Source organism: Arctopsyche grandis, chromosome 12 (genome assembly GCF_051622035.1).
Source record: "Arctopsyche grandis isolate Sample6627 chromosome 12, ASM5162203v2, whole genome shotgun sequence".
NCBI lineage: Eukaryota > Metazoa > Arthropoda > Insecta > Trichoptera > Hydropsychidae > Arctopsyche > Arctopsyche grandis.
In genome coordinates this window covers 6,263,436-6,276,666 of record NC_135366.1, presented here as the reverse complement: position 1 = coordinate 6,276,666, position 13,231 = coordinate 6,263,436, and the positions used below count along the sequence as shown (strand labels likewise).

The 13,231-nt window shown below is 33.1% G+C and overlaps 1 protein-coding gene across 2 annotated transcripts in view; it reads left to right on the top strand.

The window, feature by feature from the left end:
* LOC143920055 (calcium/calmodulin-dependent protein kinase kinase 1) overlaps positions 1-13,231 on the top strand; it is a 132,857-nt gene that overhangs the window by 49,660 nt on the left and 69,966 nt on the right. The gene's annotated exons all lie outside the window — the stretch shown is intronic.

Here is a 13,231-nt window from a genome sequence, read left to right as displayed (position 1 = left end):
AATAAACTTACAATACGAATAGTAATAATTAATTGGAATCTGAACTGAAACAGAAATCGGGAATCGGAACTGAAACAAGGATCGGAAATCGGAACTGAAAAGGAATCGGGATTCGGAACTGAAACAGGTATTGGAAATTGGAACTGAAAAAGGAATTGAGAACTGGAATTGAAAAAGGAATCAAAATCGATGTACAATAATAATTAATAATAGATACATACATACATACATATATGTATATAAACATAATACATCGCGTCCGTTTTTATATATACATATTTACATACATATATCTAAGTGGTAAGCCTGATAACATATCATCGCATAGGTTATGCCAGTTAAATTATATTTATATATTTATATATGATCTAGTGTTTCTTGATCTGCATTAGTACACTCGTCGCTTTGGAGCGATCTGTAAAAGCGAGTGTACATGTTTGTTGGAATAAATAAATAAATAAAATACGGATTGCTCCTGAATGACACATATGGTATTAAACTTGTTCATATGTATATACTATGAATGTATAGATTAAAAATTTGAAATCATATTCAGATGTTGGTGACAAATAGTAGGTTGAATTGTTTTTGCCAATTTTGAATATGATTTGAACATTAAATCAGATAAATTAGCAAACTTTGGAAAGAAACGATTGACTTGGAGTTACAAATAACCAAGTTTGACCAGCAGCACTGCAGAAATACTCCGAATAATTTTTCAGGGCTCGAGCCCGAGAACCTCTTGGTGGTTAGCATTAACCACTTAATCACCACGCGTTTGTAGAAACCGATTCGATTATTTTATTATATATGTTTAGTGACAACCCTTGATACTACAGCTTGAATATATACAAACTAACGTTGACTATTGACTTATAGAATATTTTTTTAGATGTCGCTGTGAAGAAACCAAAATTAATTTCAAACCATAGCCTTAAATATGAAGGAGCGCGCACCGGTGCGCTTATGGCGATGAAGTGGCTAACGCAACCACCGAGATATACTTATTGCTGGCACTATAATTGATAAACTTCGTACTGAAAATGATCGATCTGATTTAATAATAATCATCCAGATCTAGCAAGCAGTGATACTCGTAATATAAATCTTCAATAAAATTGAATACATTTTTCGATTCCAGTCGGGATTTGAATTATGACTTCTCTACTGGAAAAAAAATGATCTGCATGACTGCATTCGAGCGAAATGCTTTGTTTGTATGAAACTTTTCACTCTGATAATTTCAGTACGCTTTGCATACTTTTATCGTGCTGGAATATTTGCATTGCACTTCCGAAAATAGTTCGCTTTGACATTGCACTTTACCATTCAGTCAGTGGAGACTTTCACGACAAAGCTATTTTTAATGTACGTTCAATTGTAATAGCTCACTGGCATAATATTGTTATTGCGTTTGAAAAGTTTTGACAGTCAATGGAGACCGTGACGGAATTTTAAATGCGTAGGAAATCTCACGCATTGAAAATTCAAATTTCGCTTAGAAGTAATTGTATAAATAGACTTTTATATTCTTTGGATATTTTTTTTTTTGAAAAATGTGCGTATTATTAACAAAAAAATCACTGACATTCCGATTTGTAAAGGTGTGTTTTTTCTGCTTTGTTATACTATACATACATACATACATATATGTGTGAGGTATAAATACATAAATATATAGTACGAGTAGGTACAATTCAAGCCATTGATATGGTATCACTCATTATATTAGTTAAGGCACGTTTTGGATCACTGCTACCCAAAGTTTAGGAATGTGGTGATAGTTTGACCTTGATAAAAAATAATGTTCGTGAAAAAATACTGATCTTATCTAATTCTAATGAAAAAATTTCATATAATATTTCATTTGAAAATAACTATAGTATCTATTTTTCAATACAAAAATAATGTGTGCCATTACAGGAATTACCCCAAGGCGACACATATGCTTACACTATTTTTTTTACATAAATAATAACATAACAGTATATAGAATACAATAGAGACATCTACGGATAATCAAAAAAAAAATTGACACACAGAAAATTTGCGGGAAATACATTATGTAGGTAGCAATTATTAGAGTCAACAAATTTGAGATGCCAATAACACGAATTTGCGAGAAACTGAAGGGGAAGGATTTCGATTTATTGGATCGGTCACAACAATTAAGCTATGAAAATCAGAAAATTCTAACAAGAGACGGGTGATCTATGTTTTAATAACCACAAGATCTTGCAAGCAGCGTATTTAGTCACGACTTGAACCCACGACCTCTCTAATGATGGCTATTTAATTTTTTTTTTTAAATTCTTATTTTATTAATCTTTTATGTGATACATAGTAATTTATATATAAAAAAAATCGAAAAATTAAAATCCATTTTATAAAACTTAAATTAAATTTGTACTTATTTTATGTAAAAATGAGCCGTTATATTTTAAAGTGGCAAGAGTCCATTTTTCTTCATTTAGAGAAATATTTCGCAAAACATTTAATATTGTTTTACGTTTAACAATATTTAGCCAGCAGCACCGAGAGGCGCCGGATTCAATCGGAAATAATTTATTCCGAATATATCTGTAATGCTGCTAGTCAGGCTTGGATATTTGTGACTCCAGGTCGATCGTTTCCTATCAGAGTTTGCCAATTTTTCTGATTTCATTGTTGAAACGGTTCCTCGATTAAAAATTGGCTAAAAATCTTCCTGCCTACTATGTCACCACTATTTGAGTATGATTAATGTACAATAAAATTTATGTACAAATTAAAATTCATAGATGCCTCTTTAATTTCAAGCTTTCAATTCAGCGACTTATGTAATAAAAATGCTGCATTGTTTGTAATCGGCCAGGAAGGCACATTGTGGTTTACCTGTTAACCCTTCCTGGTTTATATGTATATAATAAAAAATAATTTAAAAATACTGGTGGCCTGCAATACGTTTATTCAGCTTTTCCGAGATTCTAGACATTCCAATTAAAAGAAGTGATAACAATTTGTGAATTAAGTCAAACAGAAGTAGTGTTTTTAAACTGAGAATTGAACTTAGACTAAATATACAGTTTTCAATTTTAAATCATCAATTTTGAAATATAAAGATTTTTAATCTTCTTTATAATTTTCACAAACAAGGGCAACTCGTAGTACAATATAAAAAAAAACTTATATCATTAAATATACACTCAAAGATTAGAATACTTATTTTTGTGCATTGTAAAAAAGCACGACATTGAGTGATACCGGTGCGGTAGCAATTTTCCTGATTCGTATTTAACCCTTTCGCTCCAGGGTCGCTATTAATCATTCATAGCTTGATATACGATCTCAGCAGGTCGACCCGTCGTGACAAAGGGCTCTAATAAAATATGATTAATGCCTCAAACAGGGCGACACTTTCCTCTGCAACAAAAGAGGAAACAATCGCCATGCAAATTAATATCTAGCCATTTTTTTCCGCCGCGAGAGACCTTATCAGTTATACGACACTAGCATATACATACATACATGGGTACAATTTTGTATTGTTGAAGCTCAACGGCGATAACAAGGCTGATGGGTTTCGAAGGGAATATAGCTGAAGGGTTCGTTCAACGAAATGTATACATTATATGTATGTATGTAGGCCTCATCATTTTCCGTTCGATATCATCATCGTTGTCGGGTTTTTATCGATTTCCGATGTCTATTTTCGCCGGCTCTCCATTACTTGATGAAAACGCGCCGTCTACGAACCGCGAATTCCGATTACACGCAGCTTTAAAACGTCACTCTTCATAAGAGGAAGACGTTTCGGAAAATCCGGAAAATACGCCCGACGTCAATTATCCGGACTAAAGTGCGAATTTTCGATAGAAAGATCGAAAGTCGAAATTTTTGCCGAAATCGACAGGGAAATTTGAATGGGATTCGATGTCGAAACTTTGAAATCAATTTTTAAATCTTTCTGTATTGTACACTAGTGTTGTTCCCGTTGATTTCAACTGGTGACTTCGGAAAGGAACTGATACACGAATTAAAATAAAGTTATATGGTATATATAAACCAGCAGCGTGGTCTAGTGGTGAGTATTGAATTCATTCGTGTTGATGTCACGGGTTCGATTACCACTAAAAGTCTCATTGTTGGCCAGACTTTGGTTTGTCGAGGTCGATCGTTTCTTATTAGAATTTGCTAATTTTTCTGATTTTCATTGAAACTGGCTTTTCCTTCCCCAAATTTCTGTTGCAAACCTTGAGTTATTGTTATATCTCTAGTTTCGCCAGATTTCTCAACAATTATTGTAATAAATTAGCCATATTGACGATCCGGAGCTAAAATGTTATGTCACTATGGCGAAATTGTAAAAAATAAATATAAATATAATGTAAGATTATATATACATAGGCCCATGCGCGTGTTAATAGTAAAACGTTGAGTGCGCTCATTATACAGTCGCCGTTCGCCAACGTTGAAATGATGAATGAGTGTGTGTGGGTGTGTGTGTATTCGTGGATGTGTGCATGTGTGTACGTTCCCGCGCATTCGTAGGCGCATCTGACGCTGACGTCACCCGTTCAAATTTAGGCGCTCAATATCAGAAGAACACGTCAAACGCTCGGGTCCTCAATTCCCTGCTACCCCGCGTCTCCTCGACACGATAGGTCGTCACGCCACATCCCTATACATGACGTATACTCCTGGTATTCTAAACTTTGTTTTTTTTTAAATGTCCATACTTGTCGATGCAGTCGACCCACAAACATACATCGCGTCCATTTTTATATATATTATTATTATATACAATTCTTGGATTTGCGTATACATATATTAAGTATGTATTTGTACAAATAATGGTGTAGATTTATGTCTGTAATAATTTGTTCTAATCGCGTGAATGCATCCGTGCGTGGAGACGCTTCCATGTGAATTTGAAACCTGACCATTTAAAGCATTGAAGTGTAGAAGGAATTTGCTATATTACATTCATACTGATGTGTAGTTGATGAATTTAATACTGGACAGTTTCTGGTACGTAGTTCAAATATACCATATGCTGATACGTGCAAGGAAGATATTCACATGCTCAGGGACGTTCCGTTGGTATAGTAAGGCGACGCCCAAGGGCGGCGCATTTTGATAAGCGGCAAACCAAAGTAGAAAGAAATAATTGAAACTATTAAATTCCGTGTGTATTTTATTAAAAACTAGTGTTTTTATCCGGCTTCACTCGGTATTTGTAATATAAACCGCTAAAACATGGCCAATCTAATAGTAAACATTTTATTAAATTTATTTGAATAGTTTTATTTTGTATAAATTTATTTGAATACTAATTTGTTTTTTTTATTAAATTGACGTGCACGAACAAACAAACATATGTACATACATATATACTAAGTCTCTTTCAAAATTATATGTAAACGAGAATCCGGCGGCCCCCCCCGGCGCCTTCGCCCCCGGGGAAAAAAATCGAATCGGCGCCTATGAATCGAAAAAAAAAATTTTTTGTGTTGTCTACGAATCAACCAACCAAGGTTACATGTGTATATGCAAAGTCTCTTTCGAAATTATATATTAGATAATTCGTAATTTAAAAATTAACCTCCAATCCTCAACTCAAATTAATATATCTAGGTGAGTGTATAATAATTTATTTCATTAAAATATGTGTGTATTATATTTCAAGACTTTCTGAAGTAATTCACGATATAAAAAATTGGGATGTGACCAACCCACGACTATGTATTTGAGGAATGTAAGAAGGTCACAAAACAAAATTCATTAATTAAACATACATACACGTTTACACATACCGGTTATGAGAGCATTTTCGATTCAAATTGAGCCCAAATGTAAGGAATCTTACACAAGACAAAAGTTCTACATCCGGTTGTCGGATTTTGTTCAAATTTTTTTCATTACTTAAAATCACTATAATTATTATACATTTTGAATATCAAGAAAACAAAAATAATTTAAAAGTTCAAAATAAAATAATGAAATATTGTTTTAAAAAAAAATTACTACTTCCGGTTTACGAATTAAAATATTGAAACTTGACCCATCGACCAATACCCATTGGGTACTCTCCGCTCAGAGAGATCATTGGTCAATGGGTCGTGAGCCCTCATTGGTTGTTATATACGGCTCGTTTATACGCTGAGGCCTATTTGGCGCGAACGCGAGATCAAATAATCAGCGCTAGTAAACCAGTAGTTTAAAACAGCGCTATTAAGCCGAGCACCAATCACAAAATATTCTCATATCAAACACTGAATCTAATCATTTAGGGAAAAGTTCAAATCATTATAGCATTTGTACATTGAGGTCAATTTAGTGCGTCGTTCATATTATACATGTATATAGTATAATTATACATGTATATAGTATTATACTTTGCAATAACGTTTAAAATCTACTATATGTATTTATTCGCGTGATGTGCATTGTATGTATAATAATTGTATATAAAATCATACATTGACTGTTTGTTCGTGCGCTATGACATTGTTTGAACATTTATGATTAATGATTGCATGTACGTACGTAAGTACTGGCATTGCATGACCGGTATACGTTTCGTAATCTAAATATAATATAAGCTTACAATCAATAAAAATAATTTCATTTCCCTCAAATGCACAATTTATATTTCTTTGACAATTTAAAATTGTATGTCTAAACATCTATGTACGTGTGAACGGAACGTTAAATATATTTTTACGATTTTGTAAAAGCATCGTTTATACAATATTAGTTAAAATATCATAAGATCACGAACCTTTGTTCTCTCCGTTCAATTTCGTCGAAGTTTCAATGGAAATTTCGAACCTCATTAACGAAACCGTTGAACGAAAGCGTCGAGTTGTATAGAGGAAATTCCGTTTCCATTTGATCTATGCGTGATAAATATGCCGAAAAAATTTAATCCTATCGTGTTTTCATGTATGCCTTTTTCACTGCAAGAAAATCGTCAAAAGAAACTAATAAAAAGTTTAATTTTTGGCGCATCGCATAAAATGCCGCGCTTTTATTGCGGCAAGGAGAGAAAGGCAGCCTCACTTTGCCAACAGTGGAATAAATTAAATTTTTGTATCTCCTACTTAAAAATAAGATAAAAGTCCAAACGCACAAAGGATATTTAAATATGAACCGTGTTATTATTGTACGTCTGAAAGCTTGAAACGTCTTTCTCATCTACATTTTTTTTTTGACGAAACTGAAATTAAATCAAAACACGTCGCAAAAATTGCAATACCTGCATTTGTATGTATATGTACATATTTTGAATTAGAAACTTATTTTATTTTTACATAGATATATACCAGGAAGGCTCGACAGGAAGACCCCAATACTGGACAAGTAATTACAAACAATGCAACATTTTATTATTACATAAATCACTGTATTTCCAGAAGCTGAAGAACACGAAATAACAATTAATTACAGAATTAATACATTGAGACATTTATGGATTTAGATTTTGTACTTAATTTTTACACATTATACACACAATAAATACAGAAGATTTGTGACAGCAGGAAAGATGTTTTCTTGCCCATTTTGAGGAGCCGTTTCAACAATGATCAGATAAAATTGGCAAACTCTGATAATAAACGATCGATTTGGAGTCACAAATACCCCCAAATCTAACCAGCAGTATGGCGGATCGAACCCACTGATCACTTGGTGCTAAACATACACGCTACCATTAAGCCATACTGCTGGGTAATATATTATATTAATTCAATTCATTTCAAAGAATCATCCTTTACATTTCAAATGCTGTCTCGACTAAATTTAGTACTTGCTCTTATTGAAATTCCGAAATTGAAACTACATACAAACTTTGTATGACGTATTTAAAGCGGTGAGAAGTTTTCAATTCCGGAGATTTGTGCATATAATTTGCATGTCAAATTATTTTAAACAGTTCTATTAAAAATTATATATATATATATATATATATATATATATATATATATATATATATATATATATATATATATATGTAAACGGATGGGATGTACATATGTATATATTAATACGATATTTGTAATATCTGACGATAGATGTCAGATATTGTTTAGATTTACATGTATGTATCTATGTAATAATTATGTGGACCAGGAAGGCGCATTTGGGGTTTACCTGTTAAGCCTTCCTGGTATATTTGTATATATGTAATTTGTATGTGCGAGTGCGTGGAGAAATATCGAGAATTTTAGTTTAGAATACCATAGGGATGATTTAGAATTTTTAATTTTAGAATACCATAGGGATGTGGCGTGACGACCGATCGTGTTGAGGAGACGTGGGGAAGCGGGGAAGTGGGGACCTGAGCGTCTGACATGTGCTCCTGATATTGTGCTGCTGATATTGAGTGAGGTCCTGATATTGAGAACGGGTGGGGTCGGCGTCAGATGCGCCTAATCATGCACGGGAGCATACATACATTACATACACACATCCACAGAGACACACATTCATTCATCATTTCGACGCGGGCGAACGGGGAGCGTTTTAATATGCGCGCGCGCCTATAAATTACCATTAACTATATTTATATAATTTTATTTTAATTCGTGTATCAATTCAACGCCACCCGTTTTAATCAACGTATATTGGCACAACACTAGTATATACATATTTAATGAAACTTTAAGGTAGGTTGGATGAACTGATTACCAAATTTTAATATGTCGTTGACAGGTCAGGCCAAACTGAAAGTGTAACAAAATGGAGTTTAATTATTTAACAAAAAAATTACAGTTTAAAGTCAGGCGCACCCGCTCGTAATTAATTAACCGTGTGATTAAAAAGTTTCTGAATAAATAGCAGTGCGGGACCAAAAATAAAAATCGACCGTGTATTTTACGCTACACTCTACATAAGTAAAACTTCATTAAGCAAAATCTACATACATTGGTTGGACACGGATTAGGTTTGTGATGAATGAGAGCTACATAAGTACTTACCTTCCCAGCATCCCATTCTAGTTTAATTTCATGTGCAATTTTATGGAATATTTTTTTTAATTGTTTAAATTTATTTCTCTTATGAAAAAAGGGATATATAATATATAAAAGCAGACAATATGTATTGTGTGTATGTGGGTATGTGGTGGACGCGTCAACCAGTCGAATCAAGGAGACACGGGGAAGTGGGGTAGCGGGGAAGTGGGGGGGTGTGGAGCGTTTGACATGTGTGACAGGTGACGTCAGCGACCTGTCGCACATGTCACACACACACACACACACACATTCATTTATCATTTAGAACTTGTGAACGTGTTGGATCGGTGATCGTGTAATGCGCGCACTCAACTTTTTACGATTTGCTTACATTATATTTATATATAATATTATATATCATATTGTAGCTCCAAGTATGTATACATATGTAGTTGTTAATGTTTACTATCATATTTAAAATGTATGGGAAAATTGAAATTCAATCTCAACAGTGTTATTTTGTATTCAGCATCTAAAATTTGTCAACAATGACACCATGAATTCTCCTTTATATATGTACCTATATTTTATTAAAATACAAATTAAATATACGATGTTGAAAGTTCAAAATCTGGCGTCATGCTAAACGAAAATTTTCAAGTGTGGCATTTTGTACAAAACAAAATCGCATTGCATTAGATATCTCGAATGAAAATATTCCATGTTTAACCCCCACTCTGCCCTACAAAATAAATTCACCCTTTCTGGCCCTTTCATCCTTTATTGACCCTCATTATTTAACTAAAGTAAAATAACCTGAATGCGATATCGAAATGTATTCTCACGGCCAAACTCAAACTTTTCCCTTGGCTCATTTTGTTATGCTGACAAAATCCCTGTTTACCCACTCGATCTTTATGTTAACTCGTTCTCAAACCCTCCCCAACCTCCCTCTGTAACCCCTCCCCCCCCCCTGCAGATGATGAGGGTAACTTCTTCCGAGTTTTTCCACCGAATTTCCCAAACCACTCGACAAACGCGCACCCCCGAAAAGAGCATTCCCTCAAAACGGAACGAAGCAAACCAAGGGTAGTCTACTCATTTAAGTATATATATATATATATATATATATATATATATATATATATATATATATATATATATATATATATATATATATATATATATATATATATCATTCTATAGAAATATCATTCTATATATATATATATATATATATATATATATATATATATATATATATATATATATATATATATATATATATATATATATATATATGTATAGAATGATATTTCATTTACATATAAAAAAAATCACATGTTTATACTTAAGTGGAAAATCGTATGGAAATTTATTTTTTCTTTGAACTTTTTTTAATCATTAAATGTTTGAATTTTAGTACGTAGATATCCAATTTTTTTCCAGATTACATACCCTAAAGCTTACCTTACCGGTAAAATTCACGCTGTAAGCAAATCCTTATGATGATAATAAAGCCTGTTTATGTAGTGGGCAACAAACACTCGTTGACTGTCGACGTGTAAATTCCCCAAGGTTGTGCTCCTACCAAAAATACGAGATTTTGACCTGAGGATCTTCCTCTTGTTTTATGGATTCGTGAATATGTATATAATGTGTACCCCAACTCAATTGTGAAACCGTGCAAAAAATGTCGCGAGTTTTTTGACGGGAACACGGCCTGATATAATATGTACATATGTACAGTGTTTTCATGTCACAAATTGCATTAGCTATGTTATATCGCGTATGTTTTCCCCTCAAAAAAAGTGTCGGTCGATTTACCTTATTAGAAGGACTGGGCCAGTGTCATAAAATTATCAACAATTCAACTAACAATAAATTCAAATCGTTGTTCATATCGATATTGTTCATTCAGTTTAGCGAAGTAAATAGTGATAACAATAGGCTAGAAAAAATGGAAAGAAAGCTTGTGAAAGTTAATGCTAAAAATAAAATAAATATATATATGGTCTACCTCACGGGACCGAAAGTGAAAAGGTCGAAAAAGCAAATATCAGAAGGCAAAGATCGAAAATCGAAAGATCTTAAGTCGAAAGATCAAAAAAAAAGGGTGCATGGTAAACGGTACTATGTATATATAATATAATATATATCAGTGGCATGCGGTGAAATTATCTCTTTTTGTCATACAGCCTTGTTTAATGTGCACGCGCAGGATACGGGAGGAAAAGCCTGTTCCTCTTGTTAATGTTGTATCTTGCTCGCGCAAATTAAGTGAAGATGTACGACGGGGGGAGAGAGACTTTTACCGCACGCCACTGATATACATATACATATGTATATAATACTCACCGTTTTTCATTTGTATGCATGATAAACGAATATTTTCGACTTTTTCTTTATTAAATAAAAAAAAATAAAAAAAATGTGTCGTCGATCATGTGTTCGATCCCCACGCGGCCCATTTCTTTTTAAAATACCTCTTAAATATATTTAATTGTTTAATATGAAAAAAAAATGGTAAAAACTACCTACCTATATAAACAATATAAAACACCGATAGAAGAATCAATTAATTAAATAAAATTTTAATAGATGGTAGTAAATTCTCTGCCAAGCCGAAATATTAGTAGCGATCAGTATACATATGTATATAGAAGTTTTTTTCTTTTGTTATTGTATTCGTATATACGTTTTGGCAGTGGTTTAGCTGTGACGTACATATGTATGTCGAAGCGAAATGACTATTATAGTACGGCGAGCGTTATCTCAGACAGACAGACAGACAGACACACAGACGGAATAGCGATGTTATATTAATATGATTTCGATTCCTATTTCAGTTCTGGTTCCGGATTCCTATTTTTTCAGTTGTGGATCTTGATTCCTCTTTCAGTTCCAATTATGGATTCCTATTTCAGTTCTGGTTACGGCTTTGGCTGTGACTTCAGGTCCGACTTTGGTTGTAACTTCAGGTCCGACATTGATTCTGACTTCAGTTATGATTACGATTGCGAAGACAATTGTTGTTGTTAGTTATTATTATTATAAAGATAAAAAAAAATTAATTCTTTTTCAGAAATCATACTTTGAAAAATTAATGGGCACAAAACTTGTATTATATTATATGTATACATATATACATATTTATTATAGTTTGAGCATGAAAGTAAAAAGAGGAAATCGAACAATGTGTATGTACGTCAGGAAAAGGGTAGTATGTACATACATACATACATATGTATATATGTATGTATATACATAGTTGGTCGATTTTTCAATTTATCCAAATTGAACTGTAACCTTTGTCGGGTTCTGTCTATCCGAGTTTTGCTAATGACAGTTCGAATAATTACACGGACGTTAAACGTCACTCGACTAGCTCCAGACCAATTTGTAACACAATGAGAACAACTTTGAACTCGCGTCCGTAAATTACACCACATCCATTGTTATCAAGCGTATAAATAGCGAAATTTATTTTAACACTCGCTCCTCGGTTCCTTTTTGGACCATCTCCCTCTCCCTCTCTCGTTATTTTGCTTCCACTGCAACGTTTCTCAAAGCTTTGGATTCATTCGCGTTATTATCGCCGCATTAGCTCCGTGCAAACTTCGATCTGTTTAATTTCATCAGTGCAAGGAGATATTTTTATACCTTATAATTAAAATTAGGGTGATTAGCATATTTCCCAGAACTCCATATCCCCCCCCCCCCCGCCCTATTATAAAACAAATGTGTTGCACGTTCAAAAGTTTTATAATTTTTCCTTCAAATATGACCAACATTGTCGAGGAATTATAACTTTTTTCAGAATGTACAATTTTTGTGTACAAAAAAAAAGATAAAAATTTAATATAATAAATTATGATTTTCGCTCATGCGCCGCAGGCTGATTTTTTTCTGAATTTTAACAAATTAAATAACTGCAAATTTTCCAGAAAGATACTTTAATACAGAAAGATATATGTAAACGTCATTCGATTTTTGGCCAAAACACCACGCTATTCGACTTAATACCACGCTATTTAACGTTCATTTTAACAATCACTATATAACCTACGAGTGAATTAAAAATTATACATATAAGAGAGATAAAGAGAGCCTATAATGCAAATTTTATAAAATATAGAATGAAAAAAGAAAAATTTACAGGCTTTTAAACAATTAAAATCTGACTTAGCGAGAGGGTGGCGAAAAGGGAAAAAAACGATCGGAAGAGTGTGGATAAATACGGCAATGTGGATAATAGGATATCGATATCGTTAGTATGATGGACTTTTCGGCTG